The sequence below is a fragment of the Balaenoptera acutorostrata genome, chromosome 6, assembly GCF_949987535.1.
Source record: "Balaenoptera acutorostrata chromosome 6, mBalAcu1.1, whole genome shotgun sequence".
In the NCBI taxonomy this organism is placed as follows: Eukaryota; Metazoa; Chordata; class Mammalia; order Artiodactyla; family Balaenopteridae; genus Balaenoptera; species Balaenoptera acutorostrata.
In genome coordinates, this window is record NC_080069.1 from 37,578,530 (window position 1) to 37,599,193 (window position 20,664).

General features: G+C 38.0%; 1 protein-coding gene across 8 annotated transcripts in view; it reads left to right on the plus strand.

Moving 5' to 3' along the window:
• Window positions 1–20,664, plus strand: part of FANCC (FA complementation group C) — a 268,384-nt gene that overhangs the window by 4,410 nt on the left and 243,310 nt on the right. Inside the window, exons 1-2 of one of the 8 annotated variants that reach the window (XM_057548937.1) lie at window positions 15,599–15,620; window positions 17,045–17,103. The exons of 6 other annotated variants lie outside the window; for them this stretch is intronic. The gene's annotated coding sequence lies outside the window, so the exon portion shown is untranslated. Of the gene's footprint in view, window positions 1–15,598; window positions 15,621–17,044; window positions 17,104–20,664 lie in introns of those variants that run through there. One more of the 8 variants, XM_057548936.1, reaches the window with a different exon arrangement.

Sequence of the window (20,664 nt, forward strand, 5' to 3'; positions counted from 1 at the left end):
CAATAGAAGTGATGAGAGTGGGCATCTTTGTCTTGTTTCTGAATTTAGCAGGAAGGGTTTCACCTTTTCACTGTTGAGTATTATGTTGGCTGTGGATTTGTTGTAAATGTCCTTTATTATGTTGAGATATGTTCCCTCCATTCTCACTTTGATGAGGGTTTTTATCATGAATGGATGTTGAATTTTGTCAAATGCTTTTTCAGCATCTATTGAGATGATCATTTGGTTTTTGTCTTTTCTTTTGTTAATGTGGTGTATCATATTGACTGATTTGTGTATGTTGAGCCATCCTTGTGACCCTGGAATAAATAAAACTTGATTATTTAGGTGTTCCTGTATTGGGTGCATGTATGTTAACAAGTATAATATCCTCTTCTTGTACTGATCCCTTTATCATTATATAATGCCCCTTTTAAAAAAGTTATTTATTTATTTTATTGTCGTATAGTTGCTTTACAATGTTGTAAAGCAAAGTGTACAGCAAAGTGAATCAGTTATACATATACATATATCCACTCTTTTTTAGGTTTCCTTCCCATTTAGGTCACCACAGAGCATTGAGTAGAGTTCCCTGTGCTATACAGTAGGCTCTCATTAGTTATCTATTTTATAAATAGTAGTATGTGTATGCCAATCCCATTCTCCCAGTTCATCCCACCCCCTCGTCACCCCCTTGGTAACCATAAGTTTATTTTCTAATCCATGACTCTATTTCTGCTTTGCAAATAAGTTCATCTGAACCATTTTTCTAGATTCCACATATAAGCAATATTATACGATATTTGTCTTTCTCTTTCTGACTTACTTTACTCTGTATGACAATATCTGAGTCCATCCATGTTGCTGCAAATGGCATTATTTTGTTCCTTTTTATTTATTTTATTTTATCATTTATTTATTTATTTGGCTGTGCCAGATCTTAGTCACGGCGCGCAGGATCTTCATTGCTGCATGTGCGATCTTTGTTGCAGCACGTGGGATCTTTAGTTGCGGCATGGGGAATGTTTTAGTTGTTGCATGGGGGCTCTTGGTTGCGGCATGCGGGATCTAATTCCTTGACCAGGGATCGAACCCGGGCCCCCTGCATTGGGAGCGCTGAGTCTTAACCACTGGACCACCAGGGAAGTCCCTCGTCCCTTTTTAATGGCTGAGTAATAGTCCATTGTATATATGCACCACATCTTCTTTATCCATTCCTCTATCGATGGACATTTAGGTTGCTTCCATGTCCTGGCTGTTGTAAATAGTGCTGCAATGAACATTGGGGTGCATTCATCCTTTCGAATTATGGTTTTCTCTGGATATATGCCCAGGAGTGGGATTGCTGGGTCATATGGTAGCTCTATTTTTAGGTTTTTAAGGAGTCTCCATACTGTTCTCCATAGTAGCTGTACCAATTTACATTCCCACCAACAGTGTAGGAGGGTTATATAATGCCCTTCTTTGTCTTTCATTATAGCCTTTGTTTTAAAGTCTAGTACTTTGTCTGATATGAGTATTGCTACCCCCACTTTCTTGTTGTTTCTGTTTGCATAAAATATCTTTGTCCATCCCCTCACTTTCAGTCTGTGTGTGACTCTGAAGTGAGTCTCTTGTAAGCAGCTTATAGATGGGTCTTGTTTTTTTATCCAGTCAGCCACCTTATGTTATTTGATTGGAGCATTTAGTCCAATTGACATGTAAAGTAATTATTGATAGATATGTACTTATTGCCATTTTATTCCTTGTTTGCCAGTTTTTTGTTTTTGTTTGTTTGTTTTTTGTAGTTCTTCCCTGTTCATTTCTTCTTTTTTTTTTCCTCCCATTGTGGTTTGATGATTTTCTTTTCTCCTATGCTTGGGTTCCTTTCTTTTTGGTTTTTGTGTATCTATCATAGGTTTTTGATTTGTGGTTACCATGGGGTTCATATATGTTGACCCATAATTATATCTACTTGCTTTAAACTGATAGTCATTTAAATTCAAACATATTCTAAAAGGTCTACATTTGTCTTTCTGTTTGCTCTTCTGATTGGGTGATTTCTATTATTTTCATCTTCCAGATCACTTACGTGTTTTTCTGTGTCATTTGGTCTGCTATCCATTGCTTCTAGAGTGCTTTTTAATCTCAGAAGTTGAACTGTTTTTGATAGGGTCTTCTTTATATTTTCTAGTTTCTTGTTAAAATGATCTGTGCTGAGATCAGTTCTCTTCCCTAATTCAGTTAGCATTTTTATTACCAATGTTTTGAATTTATGATCTGGTAGGCTGATTATCTGTGTTTCATTATTTATTTTTTCAGGGGTTTTCTCTTGCTCTTTCAACTGAGGGTAGTTTCTCTGCCTTTTTATCTTATATAACTTTCTCTGTCTCTATGAATTTAGGTGAAACAGTTATATCTTGTGGTCTTAAAGGAGTGTTCTTATGTGGGAGCATCCCTGTGTAGACTGCATGTGCCCAGTGCCTTTGGTGTTAGGGCTGAATTTGATGTGGATGCCAGTCATGTTTTTCCTCAGAGTGTGCTGGCTGCTATCACTTTGGTAGGGGGTGTGGCTGATGACTGGGGAGCTAGAGTCTGTGCAGGGTGTAAGGCAGGGCTTCCTCTCTGCTCAGTGGCTGTAGCCACCCTGTAAGGGGCAGCTTCTGCTCCCAGGTTGCTGAAGAGGATGCCCTGAATGTCGAACTGAAGCTGGCTCTGTTTCCTTTAAGTATGTGTTTTTCCTTCTCCCTGTACTAGGGCCTTTGCCCCAAAGGAGGGGAGTACTGTAGCAAATGGGACTCGTGTGCTTACAAAGACCTGATGTTCTGCCTTTGTAGGCATCTGCAGCTCTGCTCAGACGCAGCTCAAGGTGTGTCTTTTCCCCTGTTGTGGTTGTCCCAGATCTAGTGCTAGGTTGTTGTGTGGCGTGGAGTGGGCAGGGCCGGAGCATTCACTGAGCTGGGACTGGGGAGCATGGTTTGGTGGCTGGGGGAAGCAGTTGCGCTGCTTTCAGAAGTCTGGGCTGCTTCTGTGCTGCTGTTTGAGTAAGCATCAACAATGGCCACTGCTGCCTCACCTGGACCACACCTTAGGCCCCCATGTCTCCTCTGTGTCCCTAGATCGAGTCTTTCCCCAGGTCCTGGCTACCCTAGATCCCATGCCAAGCATGGGATTGGTGTGGATTGGGGAGTGTGGCAAGGAAGCAGCTGCTAGGGCAGACCTCTCTCCTCCCTGTCTGGTGGTGAGCCAGCACCCATGTACCTCTTACTAGTGGAGTCTTGGCTTCTCCAGTCTTTCTGTCTGTCCCAGCAGTTCTCCAGTCAGCCAAGGGGGCTTGTCTCCTCCACATAGGTCCCACTCACTCCCCAGGGTAAGTGTCTGCCCGTGCCATCTCCCTTTCCCTCTTAGTCCCTTCCTAGGGGCACAGGTCCAACTGATACTTTTCTTTCTGTCCTGCCCAATTATGTATGTATCTTTATTACAGCCTTGATTTAATAGGATTTCTTCTGCCAGTTTCCAGTTAGTTTTCCTTGAGAATTATTCCACATGTAGATGTGAGCTCCATATCCTCTTATTCTGCCATCTTGATCCCCCTCCCTTAAATGGATTTATTAAATTTTATTTTAGGCTGGGGTATGTACATTCTCTGTTTTTGTTCATAGATCTTGAATGACTGATTTTTAATATGAAAGAACACCTATAGGGGAAGTGCACTGACTTTGCAGTGTTTTAATAAAAATGCAGTAGAAGTAGAGAAGGAAAAACTTTAAAAATTTCATCAGAAAAGTTAGATAACAAGGCAAATCTTGAGCATTTTTAATTTTCTGCTAAATATCAGAATTTTTTCTTTTGGACTGATTTTGGAAGAGACTTTGCAAAGTTATCTGGTCCATTCTCTTAGGTTCTTCATAAACTCTGCTGCATGTGTAGATCTCTGGTAAGATCTCTAATATAGGAACATCTATAATCTTCCTGGTGCCTTTCTCTAGTTATAGGAAAGTAGAGTTCATATGGAAATCACCTTTTGGAACCTATATCCTCATTTTCTAAATAATTAGGTGATTTTTAGTAAATTTAGTAAATTTTGGGAATTGTGCAGTGATCACCACAATTCAGTTTTAGAAGTTTTGCATCACCTTAACAAGTTTGCCCATGCGAGTTTTATACTCAAACCTGGCGCTGGCTTTCAGCTTCAGGCAACCATTGATTTGCTTTCTGTCTCTATTTAACTTTTTCTGGACATTTCATATAAATGGATGTATAGAATAAGTGCTGTCTTGTGCCTGGCTTCATTTAGTATAAAGTTTTTGAGATTCATCCATGTTGTAGCATGTATCAGTAGTTTGTTCTTGTTTATTGATGAATAACTGTTGTATGATTATACCACATTTTGTTTATCCATTCATCAGTTGATGGACATTTCAGTTGTTTTTTACTTTTTGGCTATTATGAATAATGCTGCTGTGAGCATTCATGTGCAAGTCTTTGTGTGGACATACGTTTTCATTTTTCTTGGACAGATACCTATGAAGGAATTACTGGGTTGTATAGTAAGTTCATGTTTTAACTTTTTAAGAAATTGCCAAACTGTTTTCCAGTGTGGCTGTACCATATCAAATTCCCACAAGCAGTGTATGAGGGTTTCAATTTTTCTATATCTTCACTTGTTATTGTGTCTTTTTTATAGCCATCTTACTATGAAGTAGTATCTCATATTGGTTTTAATTTGCATTTCCCCACTGGCTAATGATGTAGAACATATTTTCATGTTCTTATTAACTGTTGCTATGTTGTCTTTGAAATGTCTACTGAAAGCTTTTGTCCATTTTTTGGATTGGGTTTGCCTTCTTACTGGGCTGTAGGCATTCTTTGTATATTCTGAGTACAAGTCCATTATCAGATATATGTTTTGTAAGTTATTTCAGTAAATAATTTTTTTACCCAACCTGTTATCTGTCTTTTCATTTTCTCCATGGTATCTTTTGAAATACAAAAGTTTTTATTTTGAGGAAATCCAGTTTATCAGTTTTCTTTTGGATCATTCTTTAGGTTTATGATCAATTTCTGTTAACTTTTGTGTATGGTATGAGGTATGAGTTCAAATTCATCTTTTTTTGTATATGAATATCCAGTTGTTCTAGCACTATGTGTTCAGGAAAAAAAAGGACCTTTCCCCATTTAATTGCCTTGGCACCTTTGTTAAAAATCAAGTGACCATAAATTATTTCCAGACTCTCATTTCTGTTTGAGTGATCTTTATGCCTCTTATTACACCAGCACCACACTGTCTTTATTATAGGGTATCTTTGTAGTAAATTTTGAAATTGGGTAGTATAAGTCTTCCAGTGTTTTTCTTCTTTTTCAAAATTGTTTTGGCTGTTCTGGTTTCCTTACATTGCCATATAAATTTTAGCATCAGCTTATCATTTTTTCCAAAAAGCCTACTGTGATGGATTTTGATAGAAATTGCATAGAATCTGTAGATCTGTTTGGGGGAGAATTGCCATTGCCATCTTAACATGAACATGGAATGTCTTTCTGTTTAAGATATTTAATTTCTCTTAGCAATGTTTTGTAATTTTCAGTGTATAAGTCTTGCCCTTCTTTCGTTAACTTTATTTTGAAGTATTTCATTTTTTTGTGCTATTGTGAGTAAAATTATTTTTCAAATTTCGTTTTGGGATTGTTCATTGCCAGTATGTAAAAATACAATTGATTTTTGTATATTTATCTTGTATCCTGCAACCTTATTTGACTATTACTGTAAGCAGATTTTTTGTGAATTCCTTAGAATTTTCTACATACAGTATCATGTCACTGTGAATATAGACAATTTTACTTATTTGTATCTGGATGCCTTTAGGTTTTTTTTTTTTTTCCTAGAATCTCCAATACATTGCTGAACAGAAGTGAGGAGAGTGGACATTCTTGTTCCTGATCTTAGGGAGAAAACATTTAATCTTTTGTTACCAAATGCAACTTTGTGTGCCTTACGCACAGTAGCGGTCTGTGGCCTGTTAGGAACTGGGCTGCACAGCAGGAGGTGAGCAGCGGACATGAGAGTGAAGCTTCATCTGTATTTACAGCCGCTCCCCATCGCTTGCATTACCACCTGAGCTCCGCCTCCTGTCAGATCAGCAGCGGCATTAGATTCTCATAGGAGTGCAAACCCTACTGTGAACTGCGCATGTGAGGGATCTAGGTTGCGCACTCCTTATCAGAATCTGATGCCTGATGATCTGAGGTGGAGCTGAGGCAGTGATGCTAGCACTGGGGAGTGGCTGCAAATACAGATTATCATTAGCAGAGAGGTTTGACTGCACAGAGACCATAATAAATCAGTTGCTTCCAGACGTATTAAAACACTATCAGTGAGTGGCAAGTGAAAAGAAGCTCAGGGCTCCCACTGATTCTGCATTATGGTGCGTTGTATAATTATTTCATTATATATTATAATGTAATAATAATAGAAATAAAGTGCACAATAAATGTAATGTGCTTGAATCATCCTGAAACCACCGCCCCCCACCCGACCTGGTCTGTGGAAAAATTGTCTTCCACAAAACTGGTCCCTGGTGCCAGAAAGGTTGGGGACTTCTGTTGTAGCTAAAGGTTTATTGGTTTTGATCTTTTCAAATCAAAAAAGAACCAACTTTTTGTTTCATGATTTTACCTGTTGTTTTTCTGTGTTCTATTTCATTGATTTCCACTCTGATCTTTATTATTTCTTTCCTTCTCCTTGCTTTAGGTTTAGTTTGATGTTCTTTTTCTAGTTTCTTAAGGTAGACGCTTAAGTTATTGATTTGAGACCTTTATTTTTTCTAATACACCTGTTCAGTTACAAGTTTCTCTTTAAGCACTGCTTAGGCTGCATCCCCCCAATTTTGATATGCTGTGTTTTTGTCCTCAGTTCAAGATATATTCTAATTTCCTTTGTGATTTCATTTTTTGACCCATTGGTTATTTAGAAGTGTGGGCCTAATTTCCAAATATTTTAGGATTTCATACATTTTTGTTATTGATTTCTAAATTTAAGTCCATTGTGGTCAGAACATGTGCTTTTTTTTTTTTTTAAAGTATTTATTTATTTATTTGGCTGCGCTGGGTTTTAGTTGTGGCATGCAAACTCTTAGTTGCAGCATGTGGGATCTAGTTCCCTGACTGGCGTTTGAACCTGGGCCCCTGCATTGGGAGGGTGGAGTCTTAGCAACTGGACCACCAAGGAAGTCCCCCAGAACACGTGCTTTTAAAATTTATTAAGGCCTGTTGTTTTGGCTGTATAACAACAAAACAACTGTATTTCTACCCGACAAGGTAAAGCTATCCTTACAAATGAACAAATTTTACTCTTTCCCCAAATGAGCAAATGCACAATCCCAAGAGTCATTGTATTAATTGCTTACTATATTACTTTTCAAAATCAGCAGTAGTCCCACTGAATATTCTGTTGCTTAAAGACAAAATTGTAAAGCTAACTTCTAACAACTTGTACATAAGATAAAAATGGGAAGGAAAGAGAAGGAAATTTGCTAACATGTGTACGTGTGAGTATATATATATATATATATATATATATATATACATATATATATATATATTCACACACACATATAATAAGCAAATAGAAAATATGCAAAACTATTTACAATCCTTGTTCTCTAGTTGACCACAGGGCTATAATTGATATCTATGACTTCTTTCCACAACTTATTCCCTATTTCCTTTGCCCTCAGCCAGAGCCTTAGATGACTGGGGTTTTTTGCCTGGTAAATGAGAAAATCTTTATTCTTGAAGGATCTAGCTTCAGAGCCTTCTCTTGCTCTGATCCCACTCAAAGCAGGCAGCTTACCCATGACTCTATAGACGGGTCAAAATAGTACATGCGAATGTGATATATGTTGCCTCCAAAATTCAAAAAAATTACCCCATCATTGTGACTCTTTTCATGGTAGGTGGTGCAAGGTGGAGAAACTTTTATTTCATCTTGTAGAGGATACCTCGACATGCTCCAGATCAAGAATCAGCAAACTATGGCCTGTGGGTCTGATTCGGCCTGCTTCCTGCTTTTGTGTGACCTGTGAGCTACGAATGTGTTTTATATTTTTAAGTGTTTGAAATAAAAACCAAAAAGAATATGTGACAGACTCCCTAAAGCCTAAAATATTTACTATGTGGATATTTATAGAAGTTTGCTAACTTCTGCTTCAAACTATTAAACCCCATTTACTTCACTGAGGTGGGGGACCCATGAATTTTTGTGGGGTTTATCTCTCATCCACTTATTGGCATGTGTGTTAATAAGGCATCTAGAGTACTTGTTATTTCCTGTTCATCAGATGCAATCAGCATAATGTTGTTCAAGTAGTAGACCAGTGTGATATTTTACGTACTGTCAGGACAAGTACTTCTAGCTCCTGCAGCCCACATGGCTTCCCCAGTGCCCAGCTCCTGTAGCTTGAGTGGTTCCTCCAGAGCACGGCTCCCCCAGTGCTCAGCTCCTTGGACTTGTGGCTCCTCTCGCAGGCTCCTGGACATGTGTGGCTTTTTTAGTGCCCAGTCCTATTGTGCACTATGGCCAGCAGCACCCAGTTGCCAGCAACTTACCCCATCATTCCCCTCAGGTGATTTTGTAACAGAGTGCCTCTGGTGAGACACCTCCTTGTGACCAGCTTTTCATGGCACCCTACAGGGTAGGTATCTGGCAAGTTACAAAAGGTGGATTTCCAGCGAGTTCTACTGGCACAGCACCCATAGACACATCACTGTCATTCAGTGAGCCATGGCTATGCCCTCTCCAACAAGATCTAGATCTTACTGTGTGCATGGTGGGTAAGGTCAAAGGGAGTGCTCTTCCTTGGGTGCTGAATTCTAGCACTAGAAGGTAGTGGGTCCTTTTTATATCTGCTATGCCTATATTCTTTAGTTTTTAGTTTTTTTTTTTTTTTTTTTTACTTTTGACTAGCCAATCCCTGGTTACTCCAATCTCCTGTTATAGTGACTAATTGTTTATATTTGATTTTCTTTATTCAAATTACTGTGTGATTTCTCTCTCCTGATGGGACCCAGATTGATCCATTATCTTTGCTTCCAGCCTTCTCAAGAGATAGTGAGTGGTGAGAGTATTTAGCCTATTCATTTTCTTGAACTGTGAAAGTAAAACCTTAGGGTTATTACCACTTCCATATCACAAAAGGTAGGTTTTGGTGAGAATATGACTTATGTATGTCACTGTACAAAAGTACAGTGATGAATTGGGCTTTGTATTTCCTTTGCTTCTTTCAGGCCTCCGAAAATTAGAAATAGTACAGGTACCAAGGGAAGTGGGGTTAGTGGGTAAGAGGGAAGGGGAAGAGGAAGGGAATTGGTGCTGTGGTCAGTGTTAATGGCATCCAGTGGGTAGGACCCCCAGATGGCATGACTTTACATCTGTCTGGCTATACTTCTTATTACCTTTTACCCCATGGTTTTCATTTTTCAGATTTTTAGGACTGTTGTTTTTTCATTTTCCTTTAGAGGCCCAACACTGATTTTGTAATACAGAATATATATGTTATATAAACATTTTGTGTAAATTTAATCTATTTTAGCATAATCTGAGATCTGGGGTCTGATACTCTGGTAACTACCAATAAGACAGTTTGAGACTGCTGTTTTTCACATACACACAATTATTCAGGTCAGGCATTATTTAAGAATTTGAGTTTGGCTCTATGATCCCTTACCTGGTCAGGTTTGAAGGTGCAGAACTGCTAAACTAATTTGCTTCTTTCATAGGAATTTGGAGGTGCTATTTACCTTAATGACTTCCAACATCCTCCTGGGGCTGGTTCCTTTTTTGTTGTTGTTGTTTATTTAGAGCAATCACATTATAAGTCCTCCTTGTACTTAACCCTAACCCCATTTCTCTGATTTTGTTTGTACATTTATGTGCTGTATCCATAGACTTCCTTACCAAGCCCTGATTGCTTGATGATCATTTCTGGTCCTTATGCACTGTAATTTATAATGTTGTCTTATGTGTGTATGCTTTATTTCCACAACTCTTAGCCTGCTTCTTCAGGATTTTGACCTTGCTGGGTGCCTACCCAGCATCTGTTCTTGCTTTTCTCCTTCGTAACAGGGTCTGGATTTTCTTTCAGAAGTCACCATTATATAGACTTCAGGGAGCATGCATCTCACTTCTAGCTCCTGTGGTAGACTCTGATTGGCTTAAAACAATCTGCCTTAAAATAGGCAATAAAATTTGCATGATCACAGTCATTGCTTAGGGATGGACATAAGCTTAAACAAGTACAGTCTGAAAACATCTGAGGTCTTTTACTTGGGGGGATGCTGTAACAGCATCTCATCTGTACTCTTTTTTTGGGTGGTATGGTGTGTAATGGGACTCCTATAATGACTGAGCTATTTTGCTATCATGAGGGAAATAGGATGGAGGTGGATCAATCATGAAGTCTGCCCTGTCTCAGGATTTGCCAGTTTCTTTTTTTTTTCTTTTATAAAATTATGTATCTTTTGATTTAGTAGTACATGCAAGTGATATAAAATTCCCCAAAGTATAAAAACCTATCAAACAATTAACAAGTTGCCTTCCGCAGAGCTTGCCACTGTAACTATAAGGCACATGTTTTCTCCATAAGGTGCATCAAAGCCTTCTTGTGTTTAGTAATATTAGTTAGCACTTGAGCACTATGCTTGAGGGCCATTTTAAACAGCAAAATCACTCACAAAAAGCATAAAAATGTGAAAAATATGACACTAAACAGACCCCAAAATAACATTTGTTTATAGTATGAGCAGTGAACAAGAAGGCAGAGAGACATGTTGTTGGACCTCAGTCAGCTAAGAATGAGTGTACGGGGTGATGCAGATATTTTGCTGTTCTGTGCATATCCACAAATGAACGCAGAAGTTCAACGGATATTGATTTTGGGGTTACAGGAAGATTATACTGAGTAGATGAATTCACAAATGCAGAATTAGTGAATAATGAGAACGGATTTCCTTAATAATATCCCTTGGCAGTCTCTCCTAATAGTATACAGAATGTTGCCCCATTCTTTTAAATAGTTACATTTTATTCAGTTTGTAAATGCAACACAATGGATTTAGATTAATTTTGTTGTTGTTGCAAACAATGCTACCAGAAATATTTGCATACATGTCATTTTGCACATGTGTAACTATAATTGTAGTATATATTTCTAGAAATTGGATTGCCAAATCAAAGTATATGTGAACTTTTCATTTTTTAATTGAGGTATAATGACATATATTAGTTTCAGGTATACAACATAATAATTCAATATTTGTATATATTGCTAAATGATCATCACAATAAGTCTGGTTAATATTCGTCACCATACATAGTTACAGAATTTTTATTTTATTGTGATGAGAACTTTAGATCTGTTCCCGTAGCAACTTTCAAATATGCAGTACAGTATTACTAACTGTAGTCATCATGTTGTACATTATATTCCCATGACTTATTTATTATATAACTGGAAGCTTATACCTTTTGACTTCATTCACCTATTTGGCCTGTTACAGTCCCTCGCTCCTGCACTGTGGCAGCCACCAATCTCATCTCTGTATCAATAAGTTCAGATTTTAGTGAGACCAAACGGTATTTGCCTTTCTCTGTCTGACTTATTTCACTTAGCATAATGTCCTCAAGGTCCGTCTATGTTGTCGCAAATGGCAAGATTCCATTCTTTTTTATGGCTGAATAATATTCCACCGTATATATGTACCACATACTCTCTATTCATACATCTATCAGTGGACACTTAAGTTGTTTCCATATCTTGGCTACTGTAAATAATGCTGCAGTGAACATAGGAGTGTATATATCTTTTTAAGTTAGTGTTTTTGTTTTCTTCAGTTAAATACCCAGAAGTGGGACTCCTGGATCATATGGTAGTCTCCATAGTGTTTTTCATAGTGGCTGCATCAATTACATTCCCACTAACAGTGCACAAGGGTTTCCTTTTCTCTGCATCCTCATCAACACTTGTTATTTCTTGTTTTTTTTTTTTTTTTTTAATAATAGCCATCCTGACAGGTATGAGTTGATACATCATTATGGTTGTGATTTGCTGTGATTTGGCTGTAATTTGGCTGTGATTTGCCCTGATGATTAGTCATGTTGAGCAATTCATGAACCCTTGGCCATCTCTATGTCTTCTTTGGAAAAGTATCTGTTTAGGACCTCTGCCCATTTTTTAGTTGGGTTGTTTGTTTTTTTGATGTTGAGTTGTATGAGGTTATATATTTTGGATATTAACTCCTTATTGCATATATGATTTGCAGATATCTTCCAATCAGTAGGTTACCTTTTCATTTTGATGATGGGGAAGCTTCACTATGGGAAAACTTTTAGTTTGATACAGCACCATTGTTTATTTTTGCTTTTGATTCCCTTGCTTTTGGAGTCCAATCCACAAAAAAATCACTAAGACTGATGTCAGTGAAGTTACTGCCTATGTTTTCTTCTAGGAATTTTATGGTTTCAGGTCTTACATTCGAGTCTTTTTTTTTTTCCCTTCCAGTTATATTGAGATATAATTGACATAACAGCTCTGTAAGTTTAAGGTGTACAGCATAATGATTTGACTTACATACATCATGAAATGATTATCACAGTAAGTTTAGTGAATATCTGTCATCTCATATGGATACAAAATTTTTAAAAAATAGAAAAAAATCTCTTTCTTGTGATGAGAAATCTTAGGATTTACTTTCTTAACTTTCATATATAACATATAACAGTGTTAATTATATTTATCATGTTGTACATTACATTCCTAGGACTTATTTATCTTTTTTTGTAACTTTTTTTTGAAGTATAGTTGATGTACAATATTCTGTAAGTTTCAGGTGTACAACATAGTGATTTGCAATTTTTAAAAGTTATACTCCATTTATAGTTATTATAAATTATTGGATATATTCCCTGTGTTTTCCTGGTACTTATTTATCCTATAACTGGACGTTTGTACCTTTCGATTGCTTTCATCCAATTCCCCTTTCCCCCCACCCCCTACCTCTGGTAACCACAAACCTGATCTCTTTTTCTATGAGTTTGTTTTTGAAGTATAACTGACCTATAGTACTATGTTATTTCCCATTACACAACATAGTGATTTGGTATTTCTGTACATTTCAAAATGATCACCACTATAAGTCTAGTTACAATGTTATCATACAAAAATATTACATAATTACTGACTATATTCCCCACACTGTACATAGCTATCTTATCTATCTATCTATGATTATTTTAAGTTGCTGATCTCTTAAGCTCAAACACATTTTAACAACCCTGGATTTTTACTGTTTTGACATCATATTTTACATCTTTTTGTTTTGTGTATCCCTTAACTACTTATTGCGGATATAGACGGTTTTACTGCTTTTGTCTTTCAGCCTTTCTACTATCTTTATACATGGCTGATTTACTACCTTTACTGTATATTTGACTTTACCAATGAGATTTTTCCTTTTGTAATTTTCATGTTTCTAGTTGTGGCCTTTTTTTGCATGGAGAAGTCCTTTTAATATTTATTGTAAAGCTGGTGTGGTGCTGCCGAACTCTCTTAGCTTTTTGTTGTCTGTAAAACTTTTGATCTCTCCTTTAAATCTGAATGAAAGCCTTGCCAGGCAGAGTATTCTTGGTTGTAGGTTTTTCCCTTTCATCACTTTAAGTATATTGTGCCACTGCCTTCTGGCCTGTAGAGTTTCTGCTGAAAAGTAAGCTGGTAGCCTTATTGGAGTTCACTTGTACTTAACTTATTGATTTTCCCTTTCTGCTTTTAATAGTCTCTCTTTAATTTTTGCCGTTTTAATTACAATGTGTTGTTGAGTTGATCCTGTTTGGGACTCTGTACTTTCTGAACTTTGATGTCTGTTTCCTTTCCCAGGTTGGGGAAATTTTCAGCTATTATGTCTTCAAATATGTTCTTTGTCTCTTTCTTGCTCTCTTCTCCTGGGACCCCTATAATGCTAATGTTAGTATGTTTGATGTTTTCACAGAGGTCTCTTAAACTGTCCTCATTTCTTTTTATTCTTTTTTCTTTTTCCTATTCAGCTTCAGTGATTTCCACTACTCTGTCTTTCAGCTCGCTGATCCATTCCTCTGTCTTCTAATCTACTATTGACTCCTTTTAGTGTATTTTTCTTGTTTTTTAAAAAATATTTATTTATTTATTTATTTGGCTGCATTGGGTCTTAGTTGCAGCATGAGGGATCTTTGGTGCAGCATGCGGGATCTTTCGTTGTAGCATGCAGGTTCTTCGTTGTGGCACGTGGGCTTCTCTCTAGTTGTGGCATGTGGGCGGCTCTCTAGTTGTGGCGCATGGGCTCTCTAGTTGTAGTGCGTGGGCTCTAGAGCACCTGGGCTTAGTTGCCCTGTGGCATGTGGGATCTTAGTTCCCTGACCAGGGGTCGAAACCACGTCCCCTGCATTGGAAGGTGGATTCTTAACCACTGGACCACCAAGGGAGTCCCGTATTTTTCATTTTAGTTATTGTATTCTTCATCTCTGCTTGGTTCTTCTTTATATTTTCTAACTCTTTGTTAAAAACTTCTAACTTCTCAATCTGTTCATCCAATTTTGTCCTGAGTTGTTTGAACATCTTTACAATCATTACCTTGAACTTTCTACTGAGTAGATTGTCTATCTCCACTTCACTTAGTTTTTCTTCTGGGGTTTTATCTTGTTCCTTTGTTTTGAACATATTCCTCTGTTGCCTCATTTTGTCTAATTTGCTGTTTTTATTTCTATATATCTGGTAGATGGGTTATATTTCCAAACCTTGGAGAAGTGGCCTTTTGTTGGAGATGTTCTGTGTGTCCCAGCAGTACACTCTTCTCTTGTCACCATAACTGTACTGTCTATGGATGCCCTCTATGTGGGCTGTATGGGTCGTTCTGTTGTGGCTGGCTGACTACTGTGGGCACACTGGTAGAAGTGGCTAGTCCTGGTCCAGTTGGTTGCCAGGTCTGGCCTTGCATGGAGGCTGCCAGCCACTGGTGTGTGGGACTGGGTCCTGTCATTGTTGGCTGCATGGCCAGAGGAGTCCCAGTCCTGGTGCTAGTATGCTGGTAGCTGGGGCTGAGTCATGAAGTGGCTGGCTACAGAGCCCTGGGGGTCCCAGAGCTAGTGTCTGCCTGCCTGGGTGGGGCAGTGGTCCCAGGGCTCCCAGGGTTGGTGTCTCTCCATTGGTGGGTGAGGCTGGTCCTGGCACTAGTGCTAGCCCACTGGGGATGGGGCCATGTCCCAGGGTCTCTGGCTGCAGGGCCCTGGGGGTGTGCTGGTGTGCTGGGCTGGATCCTGTGCCTTCTGGTGATCAGGACCAATCTCAGGGCTGCTGTGGGCTCAGGGGCTTAGGGCAGCAGGTCTCCTGGTGGGTGGGGTTGTGTCTCTGCCCTGCTAGTTGTTTGGCCCGAGGTGCTCCAGTTCTGCTGCCTACAGGCTGGTGGGTGGGCCTGCGTCTCAGCTCTAATAAGCTAGAGGAATGATTCCAAAATAGTGCTCATCAGCAGCATTGTCCTCCAGGTAGAATGGGCTTCCAAAAATGGCTGCTACCATTGCCAGTATTTACAGGGTGAGCTCCAGTTGCCTCCTGCCTCTCTGGGAAGCTCTCCAAGATCAGCAGGTGAGTCTCACCCAGGCTCCTTTCGAATTACTGCTTTTTCCCTGGGTCCCAGAGTGTGTGAGATTTTGTGTGTACCCTTTAGGAGTGGAGTCTCTATTTTGCACAGCCTTCTGGCTTTCCTGAAGATAATCCCCTCTGACCTTCAAAGCCAAATGTTCTGGAGGCTTGTCTTCCCAGTGTGGGACCCCCGAGCTGGAGAGCCTGATGAGTGTCTTGGACCCCTCGCTCCTTGGGGAGAACCTCTGTGCAACTGTAATTATTTTCCCATTTGTGGGTTGCCTACCCGGGGGTGTGGGTCTTGACAATACTGCATCTCCACTTCTCCTGCCCTTCTCTTTGCAGTTCCATTATATCTTTAGTTGTAGAAGATCTTTTCTGCTAATTTTCTGTTTTTTTCTCATCAGTAGTTGCTCTGTAAATAGTTGTAATTTTGGTGTGTCTATGGGAGGAGGTGAGCTCAGGGTCTTCCTACTCTGCCATCTTGGCCACTCCCTTACATTCAGGTCTTTAATCCACATTGAGTTAATTTTGTATATGGTGTAAGATGGTGGTCTAGTTTCATTCTTCTGCATGTGACTCTCCAGTTTTCCTATTTATTGCAGAGACTATCCTTTATCCATTGTATGTTGTTTGCTCCTCTCATAAATTAATTGTTCATGTACGTGTGGGTTTATTTCTGGACTTTCAGTTCCATTGCTCTATATGTCTGTTTCTGTACCAGTATCATACTGTTTTGATTTTATTAGCATTGTAGTATAGTCGGAAATCAGGGATTTTTTTTTAATGCTATTCTTGTCTGTTTACATTCTTTTTTTATGTATGTATGTATGTATGTATGTATGGCTGTGTTGGGTCTTCGTTTCTGTGCGAGGGCTTTCTCTAGTTGTGGCAAGCGGGGGCCACTCTTCATCACGGTGCGCGGGCCTCTCACTATCGCGGCCTCTCGTTGCCGAGCACAGGCTCCAGACGCGCAGGCTCAGTAATTGTGGCTCACGGGCCGAGTTGCTCCGCGGCATGTGGGATCTTCCCAGACCAGGGCTCGAACCCGCGTCCCCTGCATTGGCAGGCAGATTCTCAACCGCTGTGCCACCAGGGAAGCCCGGAAATCAGGGATTTTAATACCGCCAGCTTTGTTCTTCTTTCTCAAGATTGTTTTGGCTAGTTAGGATATTTTATGGTTACATACAAATTTTAGAATTATTTGTTCTAGTTCTGTGAATATGCCATTGGAATTTTGATTGGGATTACATTGAATCTGTATATTGTTTTGGGTAGAATGGACATTTCAACAATATTAATTCTTAGCTTCACTTGCAGCTAAGCACAGCCGTGTGATTCTTTAGCCAATAGGTTTTAAGCAGGTTACTTCTAGGTAGAAACATTTAGTAGTAGATGAATGACCTAGCTGTCTCTCTTCCCTGCAGTGGTGATTATAGATGCCAGGCGCTAAGATGTCAGAGCATCTGTCATCTTGGATCCACAAGTGAGTAAGCAGACCACTCTCATGCCCTTCACCTCCCACACAGGCATTGAACATGCAGCATGAGGAAAAAATTACCATAGCATAATTTATCTTATTTTGATGAATAAAGTTAGGTTTCAGTCACTAGAAACCAAAAGCATTCTAAGTGATATAGTTTATAATTACTTGTGTATGTGATATACACAGTGTATGCAGATTATACATGCAAACTGATTTGTAAGACTTATGCTTGTTTGAAGAAATCATTTGTACTTAACCCTAGCTTTCTGAACTTGGGGTACTCAAACATGACCTTGTAAAACATGGATTGTGATGATTCCTTTAGCCTATCCCTGCAAATCAGCATCTATAACAAAAGGCTATATAGAATGTGTATTTGGACATTTCCAATTTCTAGTGAGACTCATTTTTGCTTTTATTTGAAGCTGTTAGCTATGTATCTGTAATCATAGGCCTTGAGAGTAAGTAACCTTGTGTTAGTGGTATAACAGTGTGATATTTTATTTATCAAGTGGTATTTTCTGCAGTATTTGGCACACAGAAAAATATCCTGTTTCTGATTCTGATCAGCACCATTAGACTTCTTAGTCATTATACTAAAAATGTTGGCAAAGCTAGTGAAAGTTTTGCTTGCTGATAAGTATTTTGATGAATTGATATTTTTTTGAAACTGTTCAGCCAGTTTTAGAAGTCACACACCTAAAAATACTTTTATATGAAGTACTGTAATAAGAATGACTTTATTTTTAAATTGAGTGATTATAAATTAAGATAAGTGCAATGAACAATGTCTTGAATTTGGTAGTGACATTCCTTTGGAACTATATTAAAAGCTAGAAATTTATTTCATTATATGAAAGATCTATTTCCATTTAGTTCTACAAGTGTGTACTGTACACATTTAATATATGGCTAATACTGCACTAAGTTCTTTAAGTTTTAAAATAATTTGTCTAATTTCTTTACCTTTAAAATAATGTGAGTTTTAAAAGAATTATCTGTTTTTGAGACAAAATAGTTAAAATAAGACAAATGTTTGAAAACACTGTTATACTTGATTAGAACAATCTTTGGTTATGTTGTTTTGTGGCCACAGTAGCTATGAGTATCTGACTATATCTTAATTATTTTTTAAAACAGATTAACTGAGGTTTTATTGGTAGACAGTGAGCTACAGATATGTCAAAACAAATAAAATTGTACTCTTTAAATATGAATACATCCTTGAAACCATCACCACAATTAAGATAATGAAAATGTATATCATACCCTCAAGTTTCCTAGTGCTTCTTTGTCATCCTGTCCCCTGTTCCACTCTACCCCTTCCCCCATTCCCAGGCAATCACTAATCTACTTTCTGTCACTGTAAACTAAGTTGCATTTTCTAAAATTTTATACAAATTGAATCAGATGATATATACTCTTTTTTTCTTTTTTTTTGGTCTTTTTTCACTTAGTATAATTGTTTTGATAATTGTGTTATATAGCATGTATTACTAGTTCATTTTTATTGCTGAGTTGTATTTCATTGTTTGGATATAGCACAGTTTATTTTTCTCCTTTTCATGGACATTGAGTAGTTTCCATTTTTTGTCTATACAAATAAAATTGTTATGAATATTTATGTACAAGTCTTTCTATGAACATAGCTTTTATTTCTCATGGGTAAAAATCTAGAGTGGAAGGGCTAGATTGTAGGGTAGGTGAAAGCTTAACTTTTTAAGAAGTTGCTGCTGTACACCTGAAACTAACACAATATTGTAAACCAGCTATACTTCAATAAAAAAATTGCTAAGTTATTTTCAAAAGGGGTTATACCATTTTATATTCCCACTTGCAATATATGAGAGTTTCCAGTTGCTCCACATCTTCACCAATACTTGGTATGGTCAGTCTTTTTTTTTTTTTTTTTATTTTTGATTGTTTTTTAAATTTTAGCCCTTTTAATGGGTTTGTAGTGATATCTCACAGTCATTTTAAATTGCACTTCTCTAGTACAAGACCTTTGTCAGATACCTGATTTGCAAATGTTTTCTTCCCAGTTTATGGCTTTCCTTTTAATTTTTGTAATGGTATCTTTTGAAGAACAAGAAGTTTTAATTTTGATGCAGTCCAGCTTAGCTCTTACATTTTAGGTTGTATGATCCATTTTGAGTTCAGTTTTTATGTATTGTATGAGGAAAGGGTTCAGGTTCATTTTTTTATGTACCTTTCTGGTTGTTCCATACTTTAAAGATTATTCTTTCCCTATTGAATTGCTTTGGAGCTTGTCAAAAATCACACAGTATATGTGTGGCTCTATCTCTGAACTCTTTTTTCTGTTCCATTGTCTATATATGTGTCTGTATGCCTTGATTACTATAGCCTTTTGATAAGTCTTGAAATTAAGTAGTGTAAGTCCTCCAACGTTGTTCTTTTCAAAGTTGTTTGGCTATTCTAGGTTATTTACATATACATTTTAGAATTAGCTTGTTCATATCTGCAAGAAACCCTCCTGAGATTTTGATTGGGATTGCATTGAATCTGTAGATCACATTAGGAGAATTGTTAGCTTAACAATATTGAGTTTTCCAAGTATTCTTTCTTTCATCATTAAGTATAATGTTACATGTAGTAGGTTTTTTGTAGATGTCCTTTGTCAGGCTGAGGAAGTTTTTCTGTATTCCTAGTTTGATGAGATGTTTAAAAACACGAATGGATATTAATTTTTGTTACATGCTTTTTCTGCCTCTGTTGAGGTACACATAAGTTCTTGGAGATTCTATTCTCATTTAACTGTTTTGACTGCCTTTGTGCTAATTTTGTGGTGGTTTTCCACAATCTCCTGTTTTGAAATTCAAGCCATAATGTCTGTAATGGGATTGAAGATCATTACTTTAACATTTGTCAGCCAACTCAGAGGGACAGGAATCTTTGCACTTTTGATGCCTAGATTCTTACTTGCCTAAGGCATTTATTTATTTATTTAGGTGTTCATTTAACAAATATTGAACACAGTATTAGTCAAAGTAAATGCTAGTTGTGGTAACAAAATCCTAAATCTCAGTGGCTTAACATAATACAGGTGCTAATTTTTGCTGGTGTCACAGGCCCCTGTATGTCAAATGTCTCTTTTGTGCATATTTCCATAGTACAGATTTTCTGCAGAGTCCCCAATTTCTCTGGGCTCCTTCCATTTTCTAGCTGCACTGACTCAGTCCTTTACTTCCAGCCTTGTGTATTGGGGGAGAAGCTAGACTACTGCACAGGATGTTTTAGAGACCAGGCCTGGAAGTAGTGTACATCATTTATGCTCTCATTCCTTTGGCCAGAACTTAGTCATATGGCCAGCCTAACTACCAGGGAGCTGGGAAATACTCATTTGCCCCAGATGTGGGGAGCACTGTTAAACTCTGTCACATACAGCTATTATGAGTTAGGCACTGTGCTAGGTGCTGCGGATATAATAGTGGGCAAAGTAGACTTGATTCCTGTTCTAGCTGAGGTTACCTTCCAGGATGGATTGGGGGGAGAGGGTGTCGTGGCATACTTGGGTATTTGGTAAAAGAAGAATCGTTTACT